General features: G+C 44.9%; 1 protein-coding gene across 1 annotated transcript in view; it reads right to left on the bottom strand.

Moving 5' to 3' along the window:
- LOC6537819 (neogenin) overlaps positions 1–14,604 on the bottom strand; it is a 64,237-nt gene that overhangs the window by 22,738 nt on the left and 26,895 nt on the right. The gene's annotated exons all lie outside the window — the stretch shown is intronic.

Raw genomic sequence — 14,604 nt, 5'->3', positions numbered from 1 at the left:
GCAATATTGTTAATAAGAAGAGCAAACAAAGGCCGTCGCCGCCTCCTTTCACACCCAACCCAAAAAATGTTTCGCATGACGGCCTTTGTGGCCGTAAACATTCGGATATCTTTGGTTAACTTTCGCCAGTCATATAATAAATACATTCAGCCCCCGAAAATCATGATGCCGAAATTGTTGTATAATTTAAGGCGCCTAATCGGATTCAAGTTGATAAGCCGACAGCATCCCTTTAAAGAGCTTTTGGCGTGGCCGCATTTTCCCTATTAGTCGGTGTAATTACGTGCATTTAATCACAACGGGAATGCGGCTTAGAAAAACCAAAGCCCCATGCCCATTTTCCTCATTTTCACCATTTCACCATTTTACCATTTGTAGCATTTTCCGTATGTGAGTTTTTGTGTGCCATTGGCCAATTTTCAGCTAACTAATGTTTGTCTGTTACTTTGCATTGCGCTTATTTCTGCTCATTTATTTAAAAGTGTTTCCTCTGTCTGTGATTGCTGTTTCCCGTCCCTTGTTTGCTGACTGGTCGACTGTTTTTCCGCTTTTCCCAGATTTTCTTTCCAGAGTTGCGAGTCGAGCGGGGATGGGGTGAAGTTTGAAAATAAATTAAACGGGATAATTTGTGGTGCGTTTGTTAGCAAAATGTTAATGAGGTCGGTTGTGGGGGAGATGGGGATTGCTTTTCCCTTCTCTCATAAAGGTGATTTCCATTCCTCCACCGAAGTGGCCGACATGGTGACACTGCAAAAGATAAAGCCCGTGGAACCAAAGGAGCATTTAGCAATGTCAAGCAAGAGGGGCAGTAAATTTCAATTTGCTGGCAGGACCAAGAGCATCATTTAGATTGTTTAAATACCAGCAAACGTGAGGCTGGAGTCGTCGTACTCGAAGGCAAAATGAAAATGCATATCCACATTCACATACACATCCGCATCCGCATCCGCATCCACACGCAGCCAGACAAATTGGGCAACAGTTTTTCAGTTCAGATCCCTTGACTTTTCCGGCGGCGAAGAAGGAGTAAAGGGTCGTCCTGGGCTGTCCTTTGCTGTCCTGGTTGCTTGTGGTTTCATTTGCTGGGCATAAATCAAGCAGAAATTGCAGCAGGATCCTTCTCCTCCTCCTGCTGCTTCTTCGCAGGACAAACTGTCACCCCCGCAGAGCGCTTAGGTCGTCTACAATTTTAAAGATAAACACTCGCCAGACTGCTCTGTGTCTCTTTGGCCCGAAGTTATTTCATATTTAAGCCAAATTTAATGGCCATGTCCAAGTCGACTGGACAGCACGACTCAGACGAGGCCAGTCAAATCCCTGCTTATGTATGCATGAATTTATATCCCAGTGCCTTTTGCTCTGTCTGGTATCCTTGCCCGAGCAAGAAATCTCCAGCCTGCATATTTGCCAATCAATTATGGATGGGACCCCATCGCATTTTGATATGTGCCACTGTATTTCTTGAAAGAGATTCCCCCAAACCCGCAGCCCCACTAAGTGACATGGGATGCAGGCTTGTCTTCTAATTACTTTAATTTGGAGCCACAGGACGAGTGCGCTGGATAATGGGCTGCAATTGAATGGGAATGCCGAATCAAAGTCATTGCAACTGGGTCGAACAGCTGCGAGTGTGCCAACTTGAAAGTTATCGGCGGCCAAGTGGGGGCCAAGCAAATGTTGTCTGCTCCGGAAACGGAAACAAGCAGTGCACAAGCAGTGGAGGCGGCCAAAAGGAAGTAAGCCAGCCAGGCAGGCAGCTTTTCAGCCACACAGATCCTGGCATCCAGAGATTGTCGTTGGCTGGCTGGCTGGTGGTGCTGGTGATGGTGGTGGCACAGTTAGTCAGCAAGTCGTTGCAGCAAATGGGGCGAACAGAAGGAAAAAAGCCAGCAAGGAATAATCCTGCGGCAGCAGACGGAATGCTGCTTAGTCGACTCGATATTTCGTTTCGCCGACGTGGAAGGACTTGAGCGCCTTTTGCTCCTCCTTCCTCGGCAACTTACATGTGCCATGCATTCGAGTGTAGTTTGCTTTTAATTCAGCATGGAAAATGAAATTGAAAACTGTGCCAAATGTGTGCACACAGCACATACACAGGCACAGGCACAGAGACAAGCCAACACTTTGGCGTGCTCAAATAGACGAGCTTACTCCGTGGCACTGCGAACAAAATGTCGCCTTGAATAATGCATCACTTTCGTTTTGGGAGTTGAAAGAGTCCTGTGACGAAATGTAATATATATTTAATTATATTTCGTACTAGCTCATATCTACCATCTAGTTTGGGGTATTAAAATGTTTTTATATTTCTGTTTTATCCACTTTTAATCCCCTTTCGTATTTTCCGGTGCACGTCTGATGGTGCTGCAGCTGGAAACCAAAGCCGAGGATGCCTCTCTGCAGAAGTGACATGTAATAAATTTTATTGATTTTCACTTTGCACTGGAGGCGACTGCAGGCGCTCCGAGTTGCGGCTTTAATGCATTTTTAAGACTTTAATTTTGCGGTCGGACGGGGACTGAAACTAGGTACTTGGTACTGGGTTTTGGATTTTGGGTTTTGGGTGCGGAATATTTGGGGGCGATGAGATGGCAATTATAATTGAATTAGAAATGCCAATCTGAGTTTGTGCCGCTGCATTGAGTGGATTTGGATGGAAATCTATGGAACTCTCTCTGTGTGTGTGTGCCCATGTAGGGGATGCATTTGTGATTAGTTGGCCGGGAGGATTTACCTAAGCAATTTGCTTGAAAATAGTTGGAAAACCAGTTTTCACCCCCGCAGGCATGGGAGTTATTGCATTTTTCATGCATTGGCTGTCACACACACTGAACACACGAAACAGACATGCGAGTGTATCCCAGTTTGAATTTATTGCATTTTTAATCAGTCGGCTTGGTTTGCTTCTCTTTCGTTCTGTTTCGTTTGGTTTGGTTTGGTTTGGTTTCAATCGAGAGGGCGTGTGGCATTTTATTCCGTGTTTTTAAATGCAGCTTACACAACACAAGGTTCAACAATAAACGCCCCATTAATAAATAACAACAACTGGCACTATTTGTTTTGCTCTTTTTGCTGCAATTTATGTTTACCCATTGTTGTTTTTTCATGAATACGTCCAGTCGGTGCAGTTGGAACGTTGAAACTCACCTGCAAATAAATAAAATGCAAAATGAATCAGAAAAGGTTTGCCATTGTTTTTAAATAAGTAATTAATTAAATATTGTGCGCTGTGGCAGCGTTAACAAGATAAGTAAACCGAATGGTCAGGCACAATATTCTGCGGTATTTAAAGTTGGGTGCTTTTCCATTTCTATTTTCCGGGAAACTTAAATCGTGCCAGTAACTGGTAAACTGGTAATTTTAGTCTGCGACTTATCTGATAAAATATGAGTGCTGAACATGCACATCTAATTTGGAGAAAGGAAAAATTATAATATATTGTTGTCGTAGCCGCCTTTTTTTTTTGCTGATTCCACTATGCGATTGTTCTGTTTTTCTTGTTTTTTTTTTCGTTTTCTCTGCAGCTGAGGGTTAATGTGTGTGGCTCATTTATCAAAGCGCAAAATGCCGCTCTTGTTTGCCGTCAAAGGGTTGAGGAACGTCCTTCTGCCCCAGCACCATCATCACCAACAACACCACTACCCACCCACCACCCACTTACCCCCTGCCATGTGCGTGTAGAGCACATGAAAAATCCTGCGGCTAATAAGTGACACGCGTCGATTAATAAAACTGTACGCGACGTGCAAGGCTGCCGCCCACTGTGCAGGAGGGGGGTGGTTGTGGGGGGGCGTGGCTCCAGGGGGCTGGGGGTTGGACGGAATGCCACTGCGTGTGTTGTACATTAAAAGGCCATGTCACAGTCAACGATTATGCAAAGCAGCCAACCAACCGATCTAGGATAAGCCCAAGACCCTGCGAAGGACCTCCCTGCAATTGCGCGAGTCCTTTGGGGACATTTAGCTATGTAGCTCTGGCTCGGTGCTAATAGCTGCCCAAGATGCCAGATGACCCCCGAATAACTTAAGCCTTTCGACATGGAACATCATTTTTTAGTACTGTCTTGTCCATGAATCTTAATGATTATGATTATATGATGTTTGGAGCAACGGTATGGCGAGTATGCAAAGCAAACGATTGAAAAACAATCTGATTCAACCATATAAACTGTAAAATTGTATTTATTACGACAGCCAGTTCATAAACAAGCCACGTCTGAGCCAATATGCGAATTTACATAATTCTTAAAGTGTGACAGTATTACAGATTACTTCGCCCAGCGAGCGAATGAAGTTTGCGTTTCGCTTTCGTTTGAGCATGTGGCAAGTAAATCAAATTTTAAAACATGCCAAAAGCAAAAATATGAAATCAAAATCCATTCAATTTCCATCTGCGGGTCGGGGGGATCTCTGTACTGTGGCTTCGTTTTTCTTATGTTTTTCACTCCCATTCTCTGGCCCGTATGGAAATGAGTGTGCAGGATTCTTGCTTCACTCAGTTATTGCGCTCCTCTTCATTTTGAGAGCGGTAGAAAAACAGATGCAAATCAACAAGCTGCCAGCCAGATAAGGCAAAAACAAGTGTCTCCTTTCTGTCCTTTCTGTCCTGCGTGTCCTGGATATCCATCTATGCCACTGACTTCCATCCCACTGCCATCCATATTTTTCTCTGGCATATCGTACGTATTTACAGTGCGCATGCAAAGATGAATGATGCTGCCAATGAGCGTGTGTGTCTCGGATGTATTTTGACAGCATTTTGCTATTAACTTGCTATTCCTCGTCAGATATTTGTTTTTCTTTTCACTTTGCTGGGGGGTGGTATGTCTGATGATGGCTCCTTGGCAGAGGAAAATCACCATCAGATTCACATACAGATTATGGGCAGAGTCGGGGAATCGAAATGGACTTTGGCTGGCATTTGGCATTTGGCATTTGATAAGCCTTCTTTTGCGGCTAAATGACTACTACTCGGCGCTCGGGGAAACTGATCGCCAGATAAGTGATTTATGCATTATGTGCCCATTGTTATGGACATAAATCGTATTAAGATTGCCCTGCCCTTCCCCCATTCCGTCTGTCTCATTACCGCCATCATCCCCGCCAACGGCTCCATTTTGGCCCTCTGCCCTCAGCTCCTTTTGAAGTTTACACCTGCGGCATCTGAGACTCGGCTGAAAACAAAAGCCGCTTTGTTTGCCGTTTGCCAACCTTGGGTAGAGCTGTTTGGATGGCGTTTATTTTTTTCTTATTTTTTATTTCTTCCTAACGAGAAACTTCAATATTGTCCCTTCTGCCCAGGCAGCAAACAAAAAGCGAGCTAGAACGAAGGCAAGACAAATATTAACCCGGGGCTATTCATTAAACAGTCCTTTGCTCATATGTTTTCCTTTCGCCTGCTGCCACTCAGTGTCCTTTCATTAAACAAGCCCCCCTCATACCCCCATACCCTTACCCCCCGACCTTTCCCCTCCGGCAGCCACTTGAAGCGCTCATTGTTTGCACTTGATGATGCCGGGTTGACAGCCACGCCCACGTGGCAGCCAACGCCCCCGCCCACGCCCCATCGCTGCTACATCGAGTTGCAGACATTTATGGCCATATTGCCGGGCATCTTCGACAGCACCTGCTGTTGAGTGGGAGTCACTGCACTCGGGGAAATTGCTTTGCAGGTCAATAAAGTGGAAAGGTAACAGTTTTGCTAAATTAATGTGACTTATTACCTAATGGAGTAGGAAATTTAAATTAACTATTTTCTTTCAATCTACATAGTTTTTAACCTACATACATATGTCGCTTTAAGTAGAGATAGAATCATAAACATAGTCAAGTTAACAGCATTAAAGATAACAAGAGAAGTGATATCTTTCGACTTGAGTTGTGTGTATTTAATAGATACAAAATGTAAAGTTCAGCTAATATTTTTACAACTACTGCTATGGCTTTTCTCTCTGTGCACGCCTGGCGAGGCGAAAATGCTTAGCGCCATCTTGGGCAACGGGTCTCGATTTCTCATTTCAATTTCGGCACTCCTCTGGGTTGTCCGTTTTAATATATATCCCTGTTCTGTGGAAAATTCTCACTACGCTCACTCGTTTCTCTGTGTCCCGGCAGCTTTTCTCATTGTCTCCGCTGACAGCAGCTGGTATTCTCGCCGTCTGGCGGCAGAAATTGTACATTAAAAAGCTTAACGACTGAGCGCGCGCTCAGTTGTCCTTGTCATTAGGTCCTTGCCTCCTGGTCGCAGCAGCCAAAAATCTGACAGGATAACAACACAGTCAGCGCCGTTTGACCGTCTGAGTGGCATAAAACGCACCTGATGTGCAAAAACTGCTTAATTGAAAGCATAAGCTTCTATAATTTCGTTCGTGTTGCGTTCGCCCAGCCACGCGGTGTCAAAGAACTCAATTTGAATATTCTAATTTGTGCGCCTGCATATTAAAAGGCGCGATCACGTAGCCAGGACCTCCATCCAATCCATCCCATTCATCCCAGCCAACCACTCCATTCATTCGAGTGGACTGTCTGCTCCGCGCCTGTTGTCTGCAATTAAAAGCGCTTAAATCAATAAGCCCACACAGTTGACGTTCCATTTCTCATTTGGCCAAAACGTGTTCGCTCTTAGTATGCAAAGCACTGACGGCGGATGGCGGATGGCAAATGGCTAATGGATCCGTCATCCTCCTTAGCGGCATCTCTCTGACTTATCGCCTGGCATTTGGCGCTGTAACCGATTGCCGACGGGCGCAAAAGTGTCCCAGTGGCCTTGTTGCGATATTGTGATTGGCATCCCGGGACTTCTGGCATCAGCGTCATATCACACAATGCCAACTTCGCTGCCGGCTTATCAATGTCGCTGCTTCAAATCTGCCAGCGCGACAAATTCGCGCCTTATCTCAATCTTGGCAGCAGCGGCAGTTGCTCCAATCTCACCTGGCACTTTCATTCCGCTCGATGTGAAAATATGGCTGTTAGAGATGTGTAGGATTCGGGTGATTGTACGCAGGTTCACTCACGAATAAAGGTACAGTTTAAAATGTTAATAAATAGTACTCCTTGGCCTAGTATTTTAATGTTCATCCTCTCGTAACATATAAATATTTTATACATATTTTATATCTTGCATAAAAACGTTAAACTTCCCTTCACTAATAACCGGGTGGTAAGGTGATTGAGCTCCTGCGAGGTGGTCTTCATTATTTCTTTTCACGCAACCGTTTCTGGGTTTCTTGGTTTTTGCGGTGAAGCAGGGGAGGATTCGAAATGGGAGTAGAACGACACCGGGAAAACTTCATCCTCCTGCAGTCATTCATTTACCCCGGCGAAGTGGTCCACCATTGTTGCTGCTCGTAATTTATCTACCGCTTTTGTCTCAATGTCACCCGTTTTCTGTGCTTCTGGATGCTGAGTCCTGGTTTCTGGGTCCTGTGGTCTTGGTCTTTGGCAACATTCCTGGGGCACAATTCGGAACCCCCTGCCCCGGCAAATGGAAAATCTCAGCGCAGTGCTTAGCATCTCAATTCGGTTTTGGGTTGGGTGAGTGGGGGTGACTGTGTTGCTATCTGTGGGCCGATAATAAAAATACCACCGCCAAGGTCCCAGGGGTGTGACAACTTCCAGCTTTGATTCTTCCTTGTTTTCCTCGTCCTTTTGTACCCCCGCTCCACCCCCTTCCAGGACACGAATGTCTTATCAGGAGCGGCAAGTGTCGCCCCCAGAAGTATGCAATGCTAAATTATGTCAATAGGTAAATGAATTTCGGCTAAATTCAGATTTTAATATCAGCGCAGGATGGGGAAATCTCGCAGGATTCTCATTTCTTTCAGCCTTCTCACTTATTCATACAGCTGAAAAAATATATATATATGTACTCGCACAAATGTGGGTTGTTTATTTGTCGTTTTGATGACGACTCTTTCCGGAAGGCGTACACATGCGACACATGCCACGCCCACCACTTTGTACTTGATTTTAACAAAACTGTCTGTTTAAAGGAAACAAAGTGAAATTGTCTCCTTGGGGAGCTAAAAAAAAAAAAGAAAACAAAAAATGAAGAACCCAAAATGTGATGTTCCTGGAAAATGTATTTAATATGCAAATCCTGTGTGTCCTTTGAGATGATTATGGCGCACATTATGTCCCAAGCAGGAGCACATGATGTAGAAGAAAAGTGAGTTTTCCCAACGCACACACAATTATCGATTCAAAAAGCCGCTTTCCACTCGCTTTGCTGACAAATTGGCCACTAATTTGGGAGAGAAATTAAAGAAGCTTTCAGACCGTTCGCAATTTAAGCACGAGCGAATCGAGCTGAAAATTAATATAGATGGCAGAGAAATGGAAAATGGAAAATAGAAAATGGAAAATGGAGGAGTTCTATTTTTTCTTCTGCTCGGACGGATTTGTTTTGTGAGTGCCGCGCGGAACTTTTCCAATTTGTGCACCGAAAAAGGATAGATAAACAGAGACGCGGACACGGACATTAACTCTAACTCTACCTCTGTTTCTGCCTCTGCCTTCAGTTGGAGTCCAGACATGGGAAAACATGGACAGTGCACCTGGCCAGACATCCACACCACCTCCACTGACCTCCACCGACCTCCACTGACCTCGTGGCGGCCTCGTAGAAAAGCCGGAAAAAAACTAATCGAACCGAAATACTCGAAATGTTTGCCTGATTTCTCGAGAGTACGCGCAGCTTGAAATTGCAATCATTGAACAGAATTATCCCTCCTTTCTCTTTGCCATGTTATTTTTCAGCCATCCTCCGATCCGGAAACTTCAACTTGTCGGGGGCAGCAAAAAAAATCAAAAAAGAAAAAAAATCGAAAGAAAAAAGGACTCAACTATCCTCGATAAATTAGCTCTTTAGAGTTCCATGGCCCGAAGGATTGGTTGGTGGTTAGTCTTTGCTTTGATTGCATTTAGTTCGATTTAATGCGACTACGGTTGTTGCGGTGCAGAAAGCACTTTTTGCCCCGAAGATGGAAATTTTAATTCCGTGCAGAAAGTTCCATGATGACAGTGGGGACATCTATATACATTTTCTTTGCGTCTGGCGTTTAATTAAAATACAAACAGCGATTCTCTCACAATTATCCCTTTTTTTTCTTTCTTGGCTTCTTCTTTTTCTCTGCGATTTTTTCGCGCCCTGATAATCTCCATCTAAATAGATGGCAAAAAATTATGCTTTCTTTTCATTTTCTTCCCAATTTCCCAGTTTCGTTCTAATTAAATGTGTGGCATTAGGTGGCGCATTTCGGCACCAAGCCCATCTTCTGGCCACAGATTTGTGGCCAGCGATACGGCCAAATGGAACATATTCCCGCCGAACAGATGATGTCAATGCCATGGGGCTATGGTGGCTACGGGTTATGGGTTAGGGGTGTGGAGTGAGGAGTGTGGGGTCAGGGGTCAGGAGGTTTGGCCAACGCTTTCAGCTGCCAATTTGCGCCGCCATTATTGAAGTTTTTCATACACATTTCGGTGACCATTTCCGGCGACCGCAGCATCTTGTCTTCCTTTTCCGGTCCTTCGTCCTTCGTCCTGCGTCCCTCTTCATTTAATTTTTTATTTATTTTCCTCCTTCTCTGTTTGTTTTGGCCTGGCCGACCAAAAAAAAAAATAATTCTGCACGCCGGCGTTGTACCGTCATTACGTTCGCTCCTTTTGCCGCGGCGTTCCAGAGTCGTAAAGTAAATTTTTTAATTAGAGTCACGAGTAAAACAAACCAATTAGTAAAGCTGTCAGAGCAATCCTTTCGCCGCTTTCTCCTTTTGGCCAAAGCGTGTTGTATTTTTAATTTCTTGGCCAGGTTTTGGCCGCAATTTACGCGTGCTGCCGCCGCGTTGCTGGCGTGTGAATTATTGAAGGAGTAAATTATGTGAAAAGGGCAAATTAAAGCGCTTTGGCTGGGGGCTTACTACACTTCCCCACGTTCCATGATTTTTACGACTATAACACTGCCATCCGGGTTGAATGATTTCGCTTCCCATTTCGGCGCATCAAGTGGGAATCCTCTGCTCCTCGAGACCCGAAATGTAGTTTTAATTAAATAGCACAATTGCCACCGCCGCCGGGCACCTTTCATCCTTCGAGAAAAACTTCTTGGTTCGCTTCGCTTCGTTTTGGTTCGGTTTGGTTTGGTTTGGTTTTGCCTGGGCTTTGTTGTTATTTAGTTTTAGTTTTTGGTTTTGGGTTTTGGTTTATATTCGTGGCTACGTGAGCTGCCTGCCCGATGAATGGCCATCGGAGTGGAGGCAAATAAACAGGGCGAAAAGTGCGACGGACTTGGAGCTCACAAAGTTTTGAACTTGGCCCACCCGTCGCTGCCAGGGCTACAGGCTACAGGCTACAGGCTACAATAATACAGAAGGCAAAAAATAAGCATGGAAAACAAAGCACACACAAAAAACAGTGGGGAAAACCGAGGAGAAAACTAAGTTATTAGCACCAACTGTGCTCGCTCGATGGGCGTTCTGTTCCGGTCGTTGTTGTGGGCGTGGTCCCGGCACTTGTACTTCATGTTTACTGCACTCCGAGTGCAATCGTGCGGCAACTATTTTTGGGCCACCATCTCGGCCATTGTTGTCATTCTCCAATGCGATCCATGCTCGGATGGCAATGTGTAAGCAGACTGGACAGATGTGGAACAAGATCTGGGCACTACAAGTTTATACAGCTGGCACTGCTTAAAAAAGTTAACAACTATCTCAGAGGTTTGGTATTTGCAATTATAAAATGTATAAAAATGTATCTATAGTTTTAGTGCTTTTAATCTAATTGCTATAGAAGCGATATATTCGTTTCTATTAGTCACTGTATTTTTCCATAAATATTGCACTTTTCTAATATGCTTCATTCAAACATAAACATCTGATAACTTATTTTTCTTGCATCTCCACTTGCCTCCGCCTGCGTTGTATTTATTATTATTGCACTTTGTGGCAAAATGTTTGCAGTGGCTGGTGGTATTAGCATTTTATTTTATTTGCACTAATGTTCTTCCGTATTTATTTTGGCCAAGTTTACCCAATTGTGTATCTGTTTGTCCACAGCTCGTTTCGGGCAATTTACCCATGTTGGTAGTCGATAGATATTGCCTTTGTCGGCGCCTCTGTAAACACACTCGACCTGCTGAGGTGAGTGGAGAGTTGGGGCAAGGAGTTTGGGGCAAGGAGTTTGGGGCAAGGAGTTGGGGCAAGGAGTTGGAGGCACATTTTGGCAGAGCCATGTCCTGGCACGCCAGCACCTGGTCATGCCTCAGCCTCAGCCTGCCACCTGACTGGGCCTAATAAAAATAAATAGCCATATAAAAGCGAAACAAAATTCAGGGCAACGCCTGGCGATACAATAAAGCATATTATTTCGACATTTATTTCGCCGCTTCCATCGCCATCTCCATCGCCATTTCCATCGCCATCTCCATCGCCAACCTGGCAGCCATTTGGCAGTGCCAAAGTGTTTTCGCACTCGGCATCCGAATGTTGGCACCACTCCGCCGGCTAATGAGTGCAAGTGCTACGTGATTTACTCCGATACAAGGAACTCTGTCTCCCAGGATCCCAGGATTCCCATCTTCCATTCACTCTGGATGCATCTGAAAAGGCGTTTGTTTCCAGCTGATTAGAGTTCGCTGCCTGCGCGTCTCCATCTCCTTCTCCATTACCATTACCATTACCATTACGAGATAATTCCTGGAGGGGAAGTGAGTGTAGTGGCTCTTCGCAACACAAATGCTTATTTATGCCTGGGATTGCTCGAGTCCTTGGCAAAGTCCTTGTCCGTTATTTACTCTGCAGGAGCACTCGACTTGAGTTCGAGTCGAATGCATCCGGCTGAGAGGAATCGAAATGTATTGATTTATGACTGCAACTGAGCGATGGCAAGGACTCCACTCCACGCCACCACTTCTGCCTGAAAGTTGGTCCTGAATCCTGCGACCGTGTAGAACTGTGGCCAGCTCGAGAAGTTCAATCAAGTGAACTGTGTTGGCTGTGGCTGTGGCTGTGGAGTTCGGTCATTGATAAGTCATAAGTTGCTCGCCGCCACACAAGTGCGCCCCAAGTTGCGTCACAAAGTTTGTCAAAGTCAAACACACACACACAAAGTTTCCCGCTGGCCGGGAAATCGGGAAACGGGAAAACGGGAAACCGGGAAACCTGCCAATGGCTCCAGATATTAGCAGTGCATTAGTGGCCAGTGCATTATTAATGACCAGCTGGGCATTGATTTTTACACTTGCTCCTCTGACAGGCGCACATTTTCCACCTCTTTTGTTTCTCGCTTACCGCTCCATCAATATTAATTGAGTTGATTGAACGGATGAACACGAAAAGGCTTTCCGCTCCGCAAACGAATGGCACTTGCACTCAGAAAAATGTCAATAAGTTTTAATGCCTAAAAAACAATTGCCACTTGGCGTGCTTTCTATTGAACCACTAATGTCCTACCCTCTTTTGAGAGTATAAAAAGCATATGTATTTTGTCAAGTGCTGGGAGGTAGCTGACTTACCCCGCAGTTAACCCAGATATTGATAACTTTTCACATTAACTATGAGAGTGCCGCGTGACCCCGTGACCTGTTGCATGTGCGCTCGTGCAGTTAATTACTTTGATTTATTCGAGAGTCATGCATACATGCGTGGTCCGCCTGTCACATATTTCAAATCGCGCTTAATTACGCCGCCGTGTACTTACAAATTAACAAAATCGCCCAACGCCCAGATAGTTAAGCCCACCCACTCGGCCTAAAATTTATTACAACTTTCAACTGGACTGCCAGCGAGCAATTCACCTGCCACTCGAGAGCAAAGCGCTGGATTTATTGTTTTGTTAGACCAAAAATTACAGCGATAAAAAGTGCTACAAAGTGCTTAAGTGCGACATTCGTCCAAGGAACAAGGACTAAGGAACAAGGATCAAGGAACTGTCCGAAGAGCATAGACATGGGACATCGATAAGGATCGATAAGCATCGGCAATAAATTGCCAACCAGAATTCAAATAAAGCCAAATGCCGGCTAATCTCCATTAGGCAAATACGTTGAGCTCACCGAAAATGTTGTGACCCATTTTGGGGCCTCGTGTTATTGTTGTTGCTCTTATCTGGGGAAAGTACGTGGGATTTTTGGGGGGAGTAGATGGGTGAATGGTGGAAAAGGTCAATGTAAGTGCTTTTCATTGAGCACTGAACTGCGAACGAATGCGGACATAAACTTAATGGAATTTAGATTTCTTCATTACGGCAACAGGTGAAAGGAGCATCAAAATGTGGCCTTTTTATACCGTCTTCTTGATTACCTGCACACATGAAAGAGATTCCAGATTTGGGTCGCTTAATATTCGTGTTCATTTTCATTGGATTATAAAGAGCTTTTTGGGTTCCAGGGCTAAATGTTCGAGGCCGAGCATCAATAGAAAATTGATTTGCGCTCGATAATTCGAAAAGGTAAACAGGATTAGCCTACATTTCTGGATAATTGCCAAGGGGGCCGAGTTACATTCACCCATTCACTCTCGAGTGTAAGAACACACATCGGAAGTTGTTTAGCCCAAGGGCAATCGATTGGAGCGAGTGCCCACTGTACAGCATGAATAAATGGTTACGTATGCGCCCGTGCTTATTATTACTTACACTCGGCTACAACATTGTCACAGGACTCGAATGGCCCGTGTGGGTCACAAGCCAGTCGACATTCTGTGCAGTGCACACAATCAAGGAGTTGTGTCCTTTGGTCCTGGCCAAGTTTTATGCTGAGTAATGGCCATGGCCACTGCAGAAGCAATGCTGCGAGTGGCCGTAAAGAATCGCACTCGCACTCGCACTCGCAATGGCACTCGTAGTTTACATAACGCTTTTACGGCCAGCACTTAAATGCCATGCGAGTCATAAATGGCGGGCAGATATTGAGTATACGCCATGTATGCCATGTACGCCATATACTCGGCCAGCAATCATTTTGGCCCAATTGATATCCTTGCAGGAAGTACGGCGCGGTCGTTGAACCCTTTTTGGCAATGATCGCTGATGCTGCTCGTTGTACTGATGTTAATGATGACGATTCGGGATGCTACATTGTACCAGCCCATGCATACGAGTAGATGAATCCAAACCCGGACATAAGTTCCAAGTTCCGAGCAGAACATACACAACATCCGCCGACCAACTTCCGTCTCGAATGTTTACGCTCGGCTTCAGTCGCAGAAGTTCGTTATTAGAAAAGTTTTAATGTGGCTCCCAAACGCACAACAACAGCAGACACTCTGAAAAAAGTCCACAGCCTAATTTCGCTGGCAAAAAGTAACTGCGAGTCTGGGTTTCAATGATTCCATGTCTGATACATTATTTGGAACTAAGTAAGAGAGCCAGAAAAGCTAGAATTCAGAGCTAAATCGTATGGTGTATATAACTCACACTTAATGTAAGGCTTTGCTTGTAATCTTAATTTTTTTTGAGTGCAGCCATGCATAGACTTTTGGCATTATGTGATCCGGAGTTGGTCGCATTCAGAGAATCCTCTGCCACAAATATGAGGCAATGATCTGCTGTTGCCACTTAATAAGCGCCATTTTCGCCAGCCTCAAAAATCAGACGACCTTCGGAC

Source organism: Drosophila yakuba, chromosome 3R (genome assembly GCF_016746365.2).
Source record: "Drosophila yakuba strain Tai18E2 chromosome 3R, Prin_Dyak_Tai18E2_2.1, whole genome shotgun sequence".
Classification (NCBI taxonomy): Eukaryota; Metazoa; Arthropoda; class Insecta; order Diptera; family Drosophilidae; genus Drosophila; species Drosophila yakuba.
The sequence above is the reverse complement of the archived record's forward strand: the minus strand, read 5'-3'. Positions and strand labels throughout refer to the sequence as shown.